Source organism: Lipotes vexillifer, unplaced genomic scaffold (assembly GCF_000442215.2).
Source record: "Lipotes vexillifer unplaced genomic scaffold, Lipotes_vexillifer_v1.1 scaffold1143, whole genome shotgun sequence".
In the NCBI taxonomy this organism is placed as follows: domain Eukaryota; kingdom Metazoa; phylum Chordata; class Mammalia; order Artiodactyla; family Lipotidae; genus Lipotes; species Lipotes vexillifer.
The window spans coordinates 159,981-178,039 of NW_006770581.1; the positions used below are offsets into that span (position 1 = coordinate 159,981).

General features: G+C 51.0%; 1 protein-coding gene across 2 annotated transcripts in view; it reads right to left on the reverse strand.

The window, feature by feature from the left end:
- ARHGAP22 (Rho GTPase activating protein 22) overlaps positions 1-18,059 on the reverse strand; it is a 173,556-nt gene that overhangs the window by 59,568 nt on the left and 95,929 nt on the right. The gene's annotated exons all lie outside the window — the stretch shown is intronic.

Here is an 18,059-nt window from a genome sequence, read left to right on the forward strand (position 1 = left end):
AGGGAAAGAAGGCACCCCAGGGAAAAATGGATATGGAAGAGGACTGCTGGAAACACAGGAACGAAGCCCAAGTCGATTGGCATCTGCAGTCCACCTGCCCTGCCTGTCAGATGCTCCTGCCAAAGGAACTAAATCACAGTGCATTTCTGTTGTCATGGTGACTACAGGGCCCAGAGTCTCATAAATGCTCACCCTCCCCACCCTGCTCCATCCCCAGCACAGCACTGCAGTAGGTGCCCCAGCTCTGTTACTGTCTGTCACTGGGGAGAAGAGATGGCCCGGGAGCTGGGAGACCTGGAGGGCAGAATGTCAGGAGGGGAGGTGACGGGCTGAGAGAAACAGAGACTTCAGGTCCCTATGGTTCCTTCAGGGCTCTCTGGAGTCTGTCCCTTAGGGTTGCTGTACTGTGCCTGGAGGAAAAAGGATGTAAACCCCAGGGCAGGTCCTCAACCTGCGCAAAGCTTCATGCACATAATATCTACCTGGGCCCCCGGGGCTCTGTTTTCTGAGAAGCAAGACAGGATCTGGTAAAGAAGGGAGAAAGCTCACTCAAGCAGGACCGGACAAGCAGAGACCCCTGTCCCGGCACAGACTGCACCCCACGTCACTACACTGGGGCACGTGAAAACCTTATGTTGGCCTCTCTCTTCCTGGGGCTGAGCTGGCTGAAAAGACTTCTTTTGTCTCAAATAGTGAAACTCCTGAACAGTGTCCTGGGTGCCCGGCTGTCTGCAGCGCCCCTAGATATTCCACATTAAGAGCCTCACTGGCCCCCTCCCCCAGGGCCAGAGCCGGCAAGGAAATTGCTGACACCTTGAAAAAGTGCACCCATCTCCCCCAGTCTCGGGCAGAGAGTTAGAGTCCTCTCCCCCAAGCAGTCAGCACCCAGTGGACTCCCTGTAGCCTCCCCATGGCCCCCGCCCTCTCATTTGCAGGGTTCTGGGAACCGACTCTGAGCTTTCAACCACACCTCTTGATGAGCTGGAACCAGAAGTGAAATTCTAATTGGGCTGAGAAAGGCACTGGCCACAGCCTCTCCCGGAGTGTTTGGGAGCTCAAAACGCCCCAATGGGCAGGCAACAGCTGAACCCAGTACAACGTCAGAAGCCACGTAATGGCCAAAACAGGGGAATGGCTTAGGAGAGTGCGCACATAAACCAGATGGAATCATATGTAGCCACTAGAAAATGAGCGCTTATGAGACATTAAGGAGATTTTTAAAGAAATGAAAAACATTTATACTTTACAGGCTAAGACTGGAAGATGCAGCCTCTGAGACACAGGGGAGGTCCCTGGAGGGTCTTCTGAGAAAGGCTTCATGACTTCTAAGAACCGCACAAACAGACCCTGCTTCATCAAGGTGGCATATTGTGCCTGTCTCTGGGATGTTTGGTAGTCATCTTGTGACCAGGCTGACCAGCCAGCAAAGCTAACAGGCCAAGGAGGGCAGGGGAAGAGGGGGGCCCACGCCCTTGCTAACTTGACTGAGACCCTGAATCGCTGACCCAGGAGCTGCCTACCTCAGGGCCTCTCGGTCTGGGAGAATAACACATCTCCTTTGATTTAAGCCTGTTAGGTGGGCTTTTCTGCTTCTTGCTGCAGAAAGCATCCCAGCCCAGAGACGAGAGCCCCCAGGCAGCTGAGAGCTGCACCGGCTCCCCCAGGAGCTGCCAGGGAGGGGCAGGTCTGGGGCTAGCTGAGGTACACTGGTGGACCTGCAGCCCAGGTCCAAGAGAAATCTTGGAAGGCACATGACAACATTCAACATCCATTTTGAAATTCTGCGTTAAGTAGGGATAGATGGATCCTTCCTCAACACAGATGTAGCCGAAGCCAACACTGTGTTTAAATTTTGTTTTTAATTTTTTTAAAATTTATTTTTTATTATTATTATTTTTGGGGCTGCATTGGGTCTTGGTTGCTGCGCGCAGGCTTTCTCTAACTGCAGCAAGTGGGGGCCACTCTTCGCTGCGGTGCGTGGGCTTCTCATTGAGGTGGCTTCTCTTGTTGCGGAGGAGCACAGGCTCTAGGCGCGCAGGCCTCAGTAGTTGCAGCACGCGGGCTCAGCAGTTGTGGTTCGTGGGCTCTGGAGTGCAGGATGAGTAGTTGTGACGCATAGGCCTAGTTGCTCTGCGGTGTGGGATCTTCCCAGACCAGGGCTTGAACTCGTGTCCCCTTCATTGGCAGGTGGATTCCCAACCACTGTGCCACCAGGGAAGTCCCAACACTGTGTTTAGTGGAGAGATGCTAGTGGCATTCTCATCAAAACCAATGACAAAACAAGCATGTCCACCATCATCAGTGTTATTTAACATTTTCCTGGAAGTATCTGCCAGTGTGATTAGAGAGAGAACATAAAACTATAAAAGTGGGAGGGGAGGGTGTGGTGGTATTATTATCGCTGTTATTATTTATATGTGTGGAAAACCTAAGTCGACCAACTGAAAAACCATTACAAGCAGTAAGACAATTCAGTAAGGTACCAGACACAAAATTAATATACAGAAATCACTATTTATAAATTAGAAGTAATAGAAACGCATACCATAATGCGTAACACAATAAAGTATGAATAGCATTTCTTTTTAAATTAGACAAGTTGATTCAAAAGTCATAAGCAAAAATAGCAAATGCATTTTTGTAAAAAAAAAAATAAGGAAGTCAGACCAGCCCTACTAATTATTAAAACAGAGTAAATTATACAGCTATAATAATTAAAACAGCATGGTACTGCATACATGAACAGAGAGACTCAAAACACATTTGAGAGTCTGGAACAGAATTAAGGAGTTATTTCAAATGGGCGAGTACAAGATGAATTATTCAATAAATGGAATAGGGACAATTGGATAGCCACCTGGAGAAAAATTATCAAGTTGGATCCTTATAGCACATCTTACAACAAAATAAAAAATCATGATGTATCAATGATTTTAAAGATTAAAAAATGAAATAACAAAAGTACCAGGATCAATTGTGGGAGAAATTTTGTGTAATCTCAAAGTGGGAAAGGTCTTTTTAATATGACCCCAAAACCAGAGCCCACAAAAGAAAATTTCACTTCAGGAAAGTTCAAAATATTTTCAAGGTGGGATGAATTGGGAGATTGGGATTGACATATATACACCAATGTGCATAAAATAGATAACTAAAAAGAACATGCTGTATAAAAAATAAAATAAAATGCAAAAAAAAAAAAACTTTTCACAGCAAAGAAAAGTGAAAAGACAAATGACAAGAGAGCAGAGGAATAGACATTCATCAGATGTGATGATTTGCAGATATTAAAAAAAATGAAGGGGCTTCCCTGGTGGCGCAGTGGTTGGGAGTCCGCCTGCCGATGCAGGGGACACGGGTTCGTGCCCCGGTCCGCGAAGATCCCACGTGCCGCGGAGCGGCCGGGCCCGTGAGCCATGGCCGCTGAGCCTGCGCGTCCGGAGCCTGTGCTCCGCAACGGGAGAGGCCACAACAGTGAGAGGCCCGCGTACCACAAAAAAAAAAAAAAAAAATGAGGATGCACTTTACACCCAGAATGTTCTCTGCTAGACGCAGTTAAGTGAAAAAAGTAAAGGGAAGAATAACACGCTATCATTTTTGCAAAGGAAGGGAGGGAGGGAGGAAGGAAGAACAGAAATATACTTGTTTGTGCAAAATATCTCTGGAAGGAGACAAAGACATTGGAGCAGCAGTTCTGGGAGGAAAGGGGATGGCTAGGGGAAAAGGGTGTAGGGAGATGGGCACTGGCCTTTAGATATTTGAACCATGTTACCTATTTTAAACGCTAGATGAAAACAGAATTTAATATAAAGTGGCAAGTGAAAGAAACCTCACATCACGTGTGGGCGGTGGGCTGCAGGCTACACACAGTGGAAAATGGGGGTGGAGGACACGCTGGCACCTGAGAGTTGCTCAGAGCCGGGCGACCAGCTCACCAAGGGGCGTGGGGCTCACAGCCGGAGGCACCAGCCCAGGGCGGACAATGAAGCAAGTGGACAGCCCTAGCATGTTGGTAATATGGATTTTCCCACAAACCCTTCGCGCTGCATAATCTGACAACAGAGTAGCGCCCCTCCCCCCATATCCGCGAGAGATTTGTTCCAAGACCCCTGCGGATGCCTGAAACCGCGGGCAGTGCCCAACCCTATAGGGACAATGTTTCTCTGTACATACATACCGGCGATAAAGCGTAATTTATAAATGAGGCCCAGTAAGAGATTAACAACAATTAATGATAAAATAGAACAATTATAACAATATACTGTAACAAAAGTTAACTGAATGCTATACCTCGACAGTCTGATAACAGAGTGAGCTGCTAAGTATACGTAGACACGGGTAGCTGGGAATACGTATATATGGATCCCCTGGACAAAAACATTAACCTCCCGGTGGGACAGAGTAGGACGGCACAAGATTTCAGCCTGCTGCTCAGAGCAGTGTGCAATCTAAAACTTTTGTATTGTTTATTTCTGGAATTTTCCATTTAATGTATTTTCATACTGCAGTTGACCGTGGGTAACTAAAACCACAGAGAAGGAAACCACGGAAAGCAAAACCACGGATCAGGGGGCACTACCATATCTTGTGGAGCCCCACATCAAGGACACCCTACATCAAGGACACAGGACAAAAACTCCGGAATTAACAGAGCCCCCATAGCAACTGCTGCCATGGGCTCTCCTAATCTAAACAGGACAGCCCCCGACTCCATAGTAGACAAAATAATCACCATGTAGCAACCTTGCAGCACCCTGACCAATCACCTAATGCCATCCTGCCAACAGGAATTTTCTTTGTCTTGAGGCTATAAAAGTTGGCTACTAGCCCACAGAGGGGGTCAGCTCTCCCTGGTCTATCAGGAGGTCAGCCGCTGTAATTGCAGCGCCCCTCACTAACTCTGCTCTTTGTTCTCAATAAACTCACTCTTGCCTAAAATACTTTGTGTCTGGAAATTCTTCTTCCAACCCACGCGTGGACCACGACATATCTATCAAAATTTTAAATGACTCAGCAATCCATTCCTAAGGGATTTATCCTTCAGATAAATTTGCACACGTGCATAAGGAGACAGTGAGAATAACAGGGAACAGCCTAACTGTCCATCAAGTTAAATAAATAATGTGTTGGTTAAATAAATGACGTACATCCAAAAAAAGAAGGTGGTGGAACTATGTGATATGAGATGATACATTATTATGTGGAAAAAGCAAAATACAGCGTGAAGCACATGCTGCCATTTGTGTGAGAGTGATGTGGACACACGGCGGCGGGTGGTCGGGCCCATTTCTGGAAGGACAAGCAGGAGCCAGGGACCCAGGCAAGGGGCCGTCAGGAGAGGAGGCAAGGGGCTCAGGAATATGAGGCTTACTTCCCGCTATAGGCTCTTTGAAGTGCTTGCCTGTGTGTTATTATTGCCTGTGTGTTCTCACAGGCACAAGTTACTTTCTTGAATAAAGACTGCTGCTTTTCATTGTTAAGAGAAGTGATAGCTCCTGGTTTGGCCCTGGAGCAGTCAGACCTGCCCCGTGCTTTGAGTACTTTTAATTTAGGAAAATTCCCCAAATGTCCTCCAATCGGTTTGCACTCCAAGTTCCGCTTTTGCCAGCCCACCCCCACAGCGGAGTTTCATTTCTCAAAAGCAGCATCTCCCTGGGAAATCTTCTTTTGTGGTTCTGGGGATGTTTGGGTTTTTAGGGAATCTGTGTGGACCTTGCCTGGGGCAGCACCCTGTGGGAAAACTGGGGCTGTGATTTTTCTCACAGGGACAATTGCAGAGGTGAAGGAAGAGCTGGGGCCAGCTGGGGAATGCTTGGGCCTGGCCAGAGGGTCTGCTCTGAAATACGAGGCAGGTCTCTCCCTTGCCTGGTAAAAATTCCACACCACAGCCTCTCTCCTCTGCCCCCAGGAAATGTCCCCGCTCACTGCTTCCCACTGGGGCTCATCCGTGATCAGCTGAGGGGACCTCTCCAGCCCAGCCAGCTGCTCCCCACCTCACTGGACCCACCAGGCACTCCGTCCTACTTACTGTTCCCGGGATACACCATGTACTTCACGCCTCTCTGTCTTTGCACATGCTGTTCCCTCTTCTTGGGATGCCTTTTCATTTTGTCCACCTGGTAAACTCCTACTCATTCATCAAGACCCAGCTCAAATAACCCCACTTCTTCACCTTCCATAACTCTTCCCCCCTCACCCACTCCCAGTCTTCCTTATCCCATTCCCCCTTCCACAAAATGTGTATTAAAGGTCTACCACGTGCCAGGCACTGTGCCATGTGCTAGAGACACAGCAGTGACAAAACCAAGAGTCCCAGACTGGTTGGGGAGAGGGGCTTCAACCATTATCACAAATGCAAACCTGCAACTTCAGCACAGGAGGGATTCCAGAGGGGAGGTCGGGGGTGGGGTGTGGGGTGGCTAGACGGCACTTTGAGAACTGGGCCACCTCCCAGGGCCACCAGTAGCTCAGCTCCCCTGGCTCTGGGCCTGGCCTGACTTGGCCTCCTCTTGTCTCCTGACCTCCCAGGGAAGCCGGAACAGGACTGGAAAACACCACTGATTGTAAGGGCAATCCACCCCCACACACACCAGCACCCATTTAAAAATAAACTTCTGTGTATAAAAAAAAATAAGCTAAAAATAGCAACATATGAAAATGGAATATGCCAACTGTCAGACGAAGAGCAGGTTCTGAACTGTTCCAGGGTGGGGGGTTATGGGGGAGGAGGGGTGGGCCTGGCACTTTGAACTGGGGGAAAAAAATGTGATTTATGCTCAGTGACCATTAGCTTGACTCATTATTCTAAGGCAGGAAAAGAGAACTAACATTTATGAAGCGCCTGCTCTGCGCTCGCTTCCTTATACACAGTCAGATTCAACCTCTTCCATGAGTGTGTGCTGGGGGCTTAATTTCTACAATGTCACAAACAACATCAGCTGCAGAGACGTAACAAGGACGGCCCCCTGCAGCTTTACTAGTACCGCCATCCCCACACTGCTACTGCTTGTAAAGAGGGGCATCCCTCCAAGGGACTCTAGGAAGTCAATGTTCTGATCACATTACCACCCCTACTACGTGCAGGAGAAGCTGAGGCCAAGCCCTAGGATCTAGTAAACGATGGAACCTTGATTTGCATCCAAGATTCTCCTCAGTATGCTCCCAGCGCCAGGTTCCCACCCGCCTGGGTCTCCCCTTCAAGCCTTCTTGAGGTCTGCGATGCACCCCTGCACCTCTCCCAACACCTAACAGAGAACTCTGTCCAGGTAGGCGTGTGGACATTAGTTAAATGAATGACTGCAGCACTGTGGGCTAACAGGAGCTGTCATTAACTGCAGGAAACTTCTGTCTTTTGTTACCTCACATTGCTTCTGAGAATGTTTCCCCCTCACACTGTGTGTCTTAGCCTGGGTTCCCCGAAACCAAAGCCAGAGACTAAGGGCTGTGTGCAGGCAGGGGGCTTGGGAAGCAGGGCAGGAAATAAAATGAGGAAGGAGGGACAGCCCACAGGGATGTGAGATGGTGCTGGCCACCGTTTGGGGACCTGGGGCCTCTATCCTGCTGGCACCGTTAGTGCAGCCTCCTAAAGTGTGGATCAGAATTGCCAGCCCAGGGACAAAAGGGGAGTAGGGACCCATGCTCCAGTCACCATTGGTCACATGTGGTACCAGGGGCTTTAACATCCCTCTTCCATGCCCCCCTCCCCGTACCCCATCTTCTCTGTGGGGCTTGACTGGTGCAGGAGACCTCAGGCAGGCTGGGCCTGGCTTAGCCAGCATGTGTAAAGAGGCCCTTTCTTTTACTGAGGCAACAGATACTCCTCAAGGCCTACTGTGTGCCTGGCACAGGGGTGGGGTGGAGGGGGCACACAGGTGAAGGGGAGGGCAACGCATACTCGGGGGAGTCAGACAAAGGATGAGGGAGCAAACCAAGAAGGGAGGGAGCACAGATGGGGCGACTGCCTCAAAGATGGGGTGGGCTTGCTACTTAAACAGGGGGTCAGGAAAGGCCCATCTCAGGGGGTCCCTGAGCTGAGAATTAAGTGTACTAGAAGGGCTGGGCCGGACGTAGAGGGTAGGGGGGTGGGCAGCAAGTGCGAAGGCCCCAAGGTGGGCAAAGTCCTGAGGTCCTTTGTGTATCTCAGTGCACCCACGAGGTCATGAGTGGGTCCAGAGGTGGAAAGGACCTGTTCCCCAGTTCTGGCAGGTGTCCAGGGGGGAGAAGCGGTGGCGTGGGTGAAGGGGGGGGGGGACGAGCGCCTGGGTTCAGGATCTGTCTTGGTCTTGGTGGTGATCCAGAGGAAATTCAAGAACAAGGCTCACTTCTGGGGCTCCAAGTCCCCCTACCGCCGGGGACATAAGTAGAGCCTAGGCAGGTACTGGACCCCTTGCTGGTGGCAGGAGGGGGTGTCCCAAGTCCCATCACACCCTGCTCACTGTCTCCAGAAACTGCACATTTAGACTAAATAAAAATCACTTTGTAATTGTAAGCATCACTTTTTTTAAATGCTGGTGGCATCCCCTCTCACCCCTCTCCCAATTGATCCCCACCTCGGGCTCAAGCCCAGCTGCTTGAAAAGCACAGACCCAGGATACCTGCCAAGAATCCCTTTTTCTGGCTGTTAGCTCTCTGTGCCCAGGCTCCCCAGCCTGGCACCACGGGGGAAGGCCTGGGGCATGAGGCAGGGGCTGACCTTCATCCAAGGACCTGGACTAGATTCTTACCATTGACACCAGGAGGTGGCAGCCAGCCTGTGCCTGCATCTCCACTTCTCCCACCACCAGAAGGAAGTTCTTGTTTGACCCCAGGTGCCCCTCTGGACAGGTGCTTGAGAACCGCTGCCCTGAAGGACATTCTCAGATCCTATCCTGCACAACCTTCCAGACGCCATGCTAGGAACTGGGGACACAAAGATGAAGCCCTGGTCCTCAGGGAGTCAAGGGCAGGCGGGTCAGCCACAGACTGGGAAGCAACCCAAGAAGCCAAATTAGCAACAAGGACATCTGCTCTTTCCTTCAGAGTCTGGGAGAATGTACTGCCTCTCTGCTCTTTATCATGAAGATGCTCTAAGCCCCTTCCCCAGTTCTGCATCACAAAACCTCCCGGTCACAGGAACTCTTCCTGGTGGGGGAGAAACCTGGCTGGCAGCCTGGGTTACCTCCAGCAGCTTGGAGGAGTGGGGGAGGGGGCATTCCTACCATTTCTGCCTCCCCCAGAGCGGGGTTCAACTCCCTTCCTGAGGCCAGGGTGAAGGCTTGAAGGAGTGCCTCGGGCTGAATGAGGAGACTGGGGCTGGGGAAAGTGACATGCCAAATGGCAGTGAAGTGCCCGGGGTCTATGGGACTCCAGGCCCATTACCCACCCAGCATGTTACACTCAGTACAACCTTCCCAGTTCCTTTCTGCCTCTGCTAGCCGGTAACGTGGACGTTTGTTGAGCCACAGTATCTATGCTGGGCACACGAGAAATCCCTTACTTTGATATGGACACCGTGGATCTCTGTCTGGTGCTCTTTTCCTCTTTGCATGGGTTCCCCAGAATGTAGGCCCACCTCCAGCAGGTGCGTGAGACCTCAGGGCTTTAGCTAATGTTCTCCCCATGCCCTTCTTCAACCAAATTCTCCAGATTCCTTAAAAAACAACATACTATTTTGTACACTGCTTCCTTCCTGGAGGCCAGTTATAAACCAGACAAGCAAGAAGTCATGCTAGTGCCAGGAGAGAGGTTTAATAAGTTCACTGATAACTGTAGCACCACTCCCCAGCACAGCTCCAGGAGGCAGCCATTCACATGGTAGTCTAAGTGCCTGGAACCCTCTGGAGGCAGCCACTCACCTTAGAGTTTGAATGAATGGTACCCGTGGAGGCCAACACTCACACTGTAGTCTAAGTGCTTGCCTACTCCCTTCCCCCAGACAGCCATTCTCATCGTAGTCCAGCAGTCCCTAACCTTTTTGGCACCAGGGACTGGTTTCGTGGAAGACAATTTTTCCATGGACTGGGGATGGGGGATGGTTTGGGGATGATTCAAGCTCATTACATTTATTGTACACTTTATTTCTATTATTATTACATTGTAATATATAATGAAATAATTACACAACTCACCATAATGCAAAATCAGAGGGAGCCCTGAGCTTGTTTTCACTTGCCACTCACTGAGAGGGTTTTGATATGAGTCTGCAAGTAACTGATTTATTTTGGTCAAACCTCTCTGCTAATGATAATCTGTACTTGCAGCCACTCCCCAGCACTTGCATCACCGCCTCAGCTCCACCTCAGATCATCAGGCATTAGAGTCTCAGAAGGAGCATGCAACCTAGATCCCTCGCATGCACAGTTCACAGGAGGGTTCCTGCCTGTATGAGAATCTAATGCCGCCGCTGATCTGACAGGAGGCGGAGCTCAGGTAGTAATGCAAGTAATGGGGAGCGGCTGTAAATACAGATGAAGCTTTGCTCGATTGACTGCCGCTCCCCTCCTGCTGTGTGGCCCGGTTCCTATCAGGCCATGGACCAGTACCAGTCTGTGGCCTGGGGACTGGGGACCCCTGCTGTAATCTAAATAAATGGCGCCCTCTGGAGGGCCCGTTCACACTCCAGCTTTTGTGAATCCCCCCTCTGCTGGAGTTATGCAACATGGTGGCCTCTATGTTCTCACATTTAAGCCTCAAGACAACCTTGATAAAGGTCTTACCTTTCCACATTGTACAGAAGAAAACTGCCCCAAACTCCCAGCCAGAGAGCCAGAGCAGAGATTTTATGCCTCACCTATTTGTTGTCTAGTGCTTTTCACTTCAGCAGAGCTGGCAGGGCTGGGGAGCAAAACCTCAGCTACTCCAGCCTCTCAGGGCCTCCTGCCTACCACAGTCCCACAGCAACCCCCAAACTAGGCCTTATGAATTCCACTTCCTTGATGGGAAAACTGAGGCATGGAGATGTGTGTCTCTTGCCTGGAGTCCTGCAGCCAGTGAGTGTCATGGGTCTGCTCGTCTCAGAGAGGGCCCGCTTCCCAGGTCTGCCCTGCCTTCCACCAAGATGATCAGAATCCAGTTCAACTGCCGGGGCTCAAATGCTGGGGTGGCCATCGTCTACACTGAGGCGGATGCTGTTCTTTACATGGTGGTGCTTTGAGGACCCCCAAACCATCCCTGAGGTGTCAGTCTCTCACCTGACCCTCATCCCAAACAGATTTACCCTGCCAGGCAGGGCCCTTGTCAAGGGTCACACTCTATGCTAGGTTGTGTGTAATGACCCCACCACTGGTCAGGGGGTGGTCCAGTGTCCTTTGTGAACAGCTATTAACAGGGACTCATCGGACACCTGCAGAGGACATTTAAAAACCCACCATGAGGGCTTGACATCAGTCTGAGCTGGACATCAGTAATGGCTGGTATAGCCGCTCAGAGCGGTAGCTGCCAGTCTGGCTGCCAAGCCTTTCCGTGCAGCAAGGGGGTCCCTCCAGACACACAGCAAGGCCCGCTGCAGGCTCTTAACCTCAGGCACAGGCTAGGAGAGCTAAGCTGCCTCCTTTTGGAGGACTGTCTGATTTTCTATGCGATACATGGTTAGGTACCAATGGGGGGGAAAACGAAAACTGGAAAGTCATTAAAACTTTTGAACAGATGTGGCTCCAGCCATACCCACATCCTGGAAGGATCACAGGAAGGTATGGCTAGAACATCACTGCCCAGCCGGCAGCTGTGTGAGGAAGGGCCTGCAAGTTAAGTAGAGGCGACCCAGTGCACGGTCCTTTGGCATGGTGAGGGCTCCAAGAGGTCCAGCTTCAGAGAAAACACTCAACTCTGCTCAGCTCTTCCCAGATACCACAAAATGCATCGCTAATGGAGACACCTGTTAACATACGGAGACATCCCGAGAGCAAGTGTGCCTGAGAAGGCGCTGAGGGTACTGCTGAGGTGGGGGAAGAGAAACACAGTTGATGAGGACACTGCTGTGACCATCTCATGATGAAATTGAGTACGTACACATAGGGAGCACAGATGCCAGAGCCTTTGACTCTGGACGCAAAAGGTTACATCTTTATGGGTCTCTCCCTGATGACCTTTTACCGATCTTTGTTCCTGTCCATCCACACAACCGTCCTTGAGCAAGCCCGGGTGCGGCCTAATGACGGGGAGGATTAGACCTGACCTCCCTGGGGAAAGGCCAGGGCAGGATCTCATTTACGGAGAGCCGGCTGCCGTCCTGTACTCTCTCTGCCGGCCATCCTGGTCCAAAATGCACTCCAGGCCAGCATGGGGGACCAGAGTCCATGCCGGGCCCCACGGGGCCTCGCTCGGGAGCACTCAGGACAGGGAGAGCCCCAGCATCCCCACCCATCATTGGGGCAGAGGGGTGCCCTCCGGCTGAGGCCTGAACGGGATGCCGAGCACAGCAGAGCTTTGTTCCAGCCTCCGCCATCAATCGCCGTGCAGACGCTCCGTGAATGGCACTGTTGTGGTATTTTAAGAAGATTCTACAAATAGCACTAACTCAGAATCAGCCTCAGAGCCAGCTGATGAATTCTGCCTCAGCAAGAGCCGGCCAGCCTGGGAGCTCGAGCCAGGACAATGGGGCCTCACAGGGAAGGCAGAGCAGGATGTTGGGTGACCCAGGCCTTTTCCGGGGCTCCGTGGCCTCATTTCCCCCAGACTCACCCAGCGGCACCACCCCTCCTCTGTCGCCCAGTCCTGGCTGGTGGCCTCCTGGGAGTTTACTGGGAAGGAGTGACTCCCCAGCCTCTCTGAATAAAGGAAGGGGGCCCCCGACATCCTTTTGGCGCCTGCTTCTCCTGGATTTCCAGGGATTTCCAAGCTCTGCTGATGTTTTGCGGGTCATGGAGGATGGGGGCACAGGAAGGAAGGATGTCCTTAGGTTTTCATCAGAAATAACTTTATTAGGTAGCCAGAGAAACCTCAGAGACCCACAGTCCTAGCAGCCAAAGACTATTAATTGGACTCTTTCCAGAAGAGTCCATTCTTGAGACTTGAAAGACAGCTTAGGGAGAAGAGAAACAGCCTGGATTTGGGGTCATTCAGAGCTGAGTTTAGACCTAACTTGACCGGCGACACATGGGTGGCCTGGGGCAAATTATTTACTTCTCAGAGTCAGGATGTCTTCATCTCTAAAACCCACAGTATTGGACGCCCCTCGCAGGGAAGGTTGAGAAATCAGAGGCAGAGCATGTGCTGTGTTGGGACCGTGAGTGGTCAGCAAATGTTGGCCTCTCTTCCCTCTCAGATGAAAGACCGTTTATCTAACGCATGTGCGCATTCCATGCATAAAATGTTTCTGAACTGTGGCGGAGAAACCTGGCAGGCATTAAGGGAACCGCTCTTGACCCTGGGAATCCACAAATACATCCGAGCTGTGGTGTTGATGCAAACTAGCAAAGCAGGACAGTAGAGAGGCCCACGGCCTGCGGCAAAGTAGAGGCTTAAGTCTAAGCCCATCTGGTACTTGGAAAACGTTGAGACGATGGAGGAAGGGTCATTTCTGACGGAGCTGCCCTGACCACCCCGCCACCCCACCCCAGCACATTCTGAGCAGGGGCTATGGCCAAGGGGCTGGCTGTGCCCCTCCAGCTGTCAGAGGTGGTCTGCAGGGGGGCTCCCCACACCCATCAGCTCCCTTTCCCCAGCCCTCACCCTTACCTTGAATGACTCTTGCATGTTTGGCCCCTTCCCTCTACTAGTCCATTTGCAGTAATGAAGGTGCGACACCCGCCCTGTAAGGGGCCTAGCACAGAACTTGCCCTCAATTCATAGGGGCTAAACAAGAACAAACTCAGGCAGCCTTATTCATAACCAAGAGCAGTCTGGGGCCCCCAGACTCAAGGGTGAGGTCCCTACTGGGCCACTGACATGGTGGGCGGCCTTAAGCAAGTCATTTTTTCTTTGGGGGGCTTTTAAAACAACTCACCTAGAAAACAAGGTCAGGCTAGGTGGATCTCTGAGGACCTCTCAAGCCTGCCCCCTCTGAGCCCCTACATTACATCTCTAAGTCCCCACGTTTTGATCATCAGCAAGATGAAACTCAGGGTAGACTCTCTCCCTAACCCTCCCCAGGAGGCCTTCACTGGCAAAGAGCTTGTTTGTTCCCCAAACCGGATTGGGGCGAGGGAGGTAGTGGTCCATTTGCAGGCAGGTGGCCCTGGACATGGCCTCTGGGGCCGTGCTGAGTCAGAGGTGCAGGTGTCTCCCAGAGGACCCCAGAGCCCACTGTCCTGGGGAAGACAGCGTTTGGCGCTGGGGGGCACCAGCCCTTTCCCTCCACGCCCTCCGGTGACAGCCCGGTGAGGTGGTGCTCTCCCAGCCAGGTGACACCGAGGCCCCGGGCCCAGGGCACACAGCCAGAGGCACCGCAGGTCAAGGTGGGTGAGTCAGGACTTGGGCCTAGAGCAGCCTGACTCCAAGGCCGTCCATTGCTGTCCCCCTGCTCTGCACCCCCTTGGAGGTGACACGGGCTCTCTCAGTCAACTGTCCTCAACAGTAAACTGAGGAAGCAGAAACTACCTAAGCTCAAAGATGTCCCCTCGCTCCCAAGTTCAGGGCTCTGCCTCCAGAAGTTGTTGACGCAGACTGGGTGAAATTCAGAATCCTCAGAAATGGCTCTGCAGGGACCAGGATCAACCACAACAAAAGTGGGCCATAGGCCACATCTGGTCCTAGGTAGCTGCGTCCTAGAGAGTGGGGAGGCTGGGGGCAGTGACGATTTACTAACTGGTTTGGGAACGTTTCAGCAGTTTATAAACCTCCTAGCTGTTCTGGTGAGCTCTCTCTGAAGGTCTGTCATGGCTGCAGACCTCCCGGACAGGAAGGTATCTGGGAGCCTGTGGGTGAGGGCCCTCCTGTGGGGAGGCATGAGAAAGAAGGTGGCGAGCAGGTGCAGAGGGCTCAGTGCCAGCTCCTGATACACTTGCACAGACAGTCACATGGCAGGTGGGGCCACTGTGACCTCACTGATTGTGATGGTGGCTGTTATAAAAGACGAACTGAAGCCCTGGGGTGCCCGCATCTTCATGGCCCTAGTGTGTCAAGGTGAGTGCCAAGTTATTAACCATCCCTCCCGCTGATGGTGCTGCCAGCTTCTGGGCATCCGTGTGGAGAGCTGATGGGGGTGGGAGTGAGGGACTGAAGCCAGCAGCATCCCCCCCGCCGACAAGCCCTCAGTCCGTGTGAGAGTCTGAGCAGGCTCAGGGAATGGCTGTGCTCAGGGCAGTGGCCAGCTCCAGGGACAGGCTGCAATCCCCAGCCCAAGAGGAACTCCAGTGGGGGGAAGGTCCTGTGTGTGTCTGATCTCAGAGAGGAACCTGGCCAGGCTCTGCGGCCCAGCTGAAGCCACAAAGCAGAAGTTGCTGGGTTGAGCCTGCCCTCTGACTTTTTCCAAAGTGAATGTGACTCGGGAGTATTCAGTCCTTTTGTTCCAAGTTTCATTAGTAAAGGGCAAATGATGCTTTTCATTTTACTCTCACTTGAGTGTTCTCCACTGCCAGCCATCCAAGTGAACACCTGGCTTGGAGGTGTGTGGTACTGAAACAAAACAGTGCAGTTGAGGACTGCAAGACTCTGGTGCCAGACAGCCTGGGTCAGAATCCCAGTTCTAAGTGGCCTGGGGCAGGAACTTCTATGCCTCAGTTTCCTCATCTCTAAATGAGACTCATAATAGAATCCACTTGAGGTTCATGGTGAGGACTAAATGAATTCGCATGTACAAAGTGCTTAGGACAAGGCTTGGCACATAGTGAGTGTTACATGGGCTATAATTGCTTTTATTTCAACAAAACACCAGCCTCATCATTTTTTAGAGTCTTATCCTAAGCCTCAAGACAAATAATAATCATTTCCATGAGAGAGCATTTTTCTGTGCGCCAGCAGCCTCATATACAGAGACTAATTTAAATTTTCTCTTGACACAAACTGGTGAGGTTGTGGTAACCCAATTTACAGACAAAGGTATCCTTCTTTGGCTCAGAGAAGCAACTTGTCCCCAAGGCTGCAAAGGAAGAGCCAGAATTCAGCACCAGGTCTGCCCAACTCCCAGCTGCAGGAGCTTACAACATTTCACACTACCCACTTGAGACCAAGCCCTCAGGCACTTTACTCACCTCCAAGTCACCACTTAGCATCTAGGTAAAGGTGAGGTAAGAAGGACAAGGCCTGGGCCAGAGAAGAGCTAAGTACCTACTCACATACCTTGGCATGAATTAGCATATTCGAAAGTCCCATCCTGGGACACTGTCACAATTTGACCTGTTATGCAGCTCCCTGAAAAAGCCCTATTTACAGAGCATTATCATTATTTGACCTGACTCACTCTGTGGAAAAGCCCTATCTCCAGGGCATTTGTCAAAAAAAGTCAGTGGTAATTCTTGAATATTACAGCTGCCTAAAACTGTGATACTAATTGGGGCAAATAAGCTCTGGCCAAAAGGAAGTTATGGGGAAGAAGAAATCTACTGGGGACTTTGAAGAGGTCTGACCTATTTCTGGATATCTACAAGGCCATGTACATGTGTAGAGCCTTGTCCATGAGCAGGAAATACTTGAGAGGTCTCCAATCTCTGACCTCTGGCCGACTTTGGGTCCTTGCACAAGCAGGAAGTGAAGATTAAGTCACAGTCATAAAGTACCTAAGCACTAAAGGTGTGTCCCAACACACACACACAGACACACACACACACACACACACTCAGCACAAAGTAGAAGACTTATTGGTTAAAGGCATTTAGTATAACTCTGACAAATCATTAGCTGACCACTAAACGAATCAATGAGAGACTTCAACAGCTATATACTACAGATTTTATAAATTTTGCCCAGGAAAGTCACTAAACAGCTAAAACAATAACAACAACAAAAGCAGGGGAGGGAAGGGAATCTAATTTGCAGAGTTCCCACATTATATTATTTAGAGTGTCCACTTTTCAACAAAAGATTATAAGACACATAAAGAAACAAGGGGAAAAAAGCAGTAAATAGAAACTATCCTTGAACTAGATGTTAGACTCACTAGACAAAGATTTCAAATTGGCTATTATAGGCAGCCCCGCCCGCCCCCGGCGGGTGAACACACGAGCCTCTCGGGCTGGTGAGCGACGGTCGGCGCCGATCCTCTGTGCGGGAATCTCTCCGCTTTGCCCTCCGCGCCCCTGTTGCTGTGCTGTCCTCCGCGGCTCCGAAGCTCCCCGCTCCGCCTCCCGCAATCTCTGCCCGCGAAGGGGCTCCTAGTGTGTGGAGACCTTTCCTCCTTCACGGCTCCCTCCCACTGGTGCAGGTACCGTCCTTATCCTTTTGTCTCTGTTTATTCTTTTTTCTCTTGCCCTACCCAGGTACGTGGGGAGTTTCTTGCCTTTTGGGAGGTCTGAGGTCTCCTGCCAGCGTTCAGTAGGTGTTCTGTAGGAGTTGCTCCACGTGTAGATGTATTTCTGGTGTATCTGTGGGGAGGAAGGTGATCTCTGCCTCTTACTCCTCCGCCATCTTGGAAAGAGTCTCCTCTTCATCAGCTTTAAAATTGGGATGATTATGGTACCAATCTCAAAGGTCTTTCGATGGATAAAATGAGCTAAGCTATGCAAAAACTAATAGATGTGTAAGAGTAGTGCCTGGTGTACAGAAAGCACTAAAAAATGGTAACTGGTGTTATTATTTCTGCCCTAAAAACGTATGTTGCTGAGAAGACATGTGCTTTCTTAACATTTTGTGATGGACTCTTCAACATCTGCTGTACCCCCTCATAATTTAGTCTAAACCCTGTGAAAATTGGTTCATGAATGTGTATGTGCATGTGTTGAGGGGATCGTCCTCTTTGTATGTATAAAGCATTGGTGTACATACAGTAAATAGAGATTCTGTATATCTGTGGTATTAATATTTCATGGGGGGCTTCCCTGGTGGTGCAGTGGTTGAGAGTCCGCCTGCCGATGCAGGGGACATGGGTTCGTGCCCAGTCCGGGAAGATCCCACATGCCGCAGAGCAGCTGGGCCCGTGAGCCATGGCCGCTGAGCCTGCGTGTCCGGAGCCTGTGCTCTGCAACGGGAGAGGCCACAACAGTGAGAGGCCC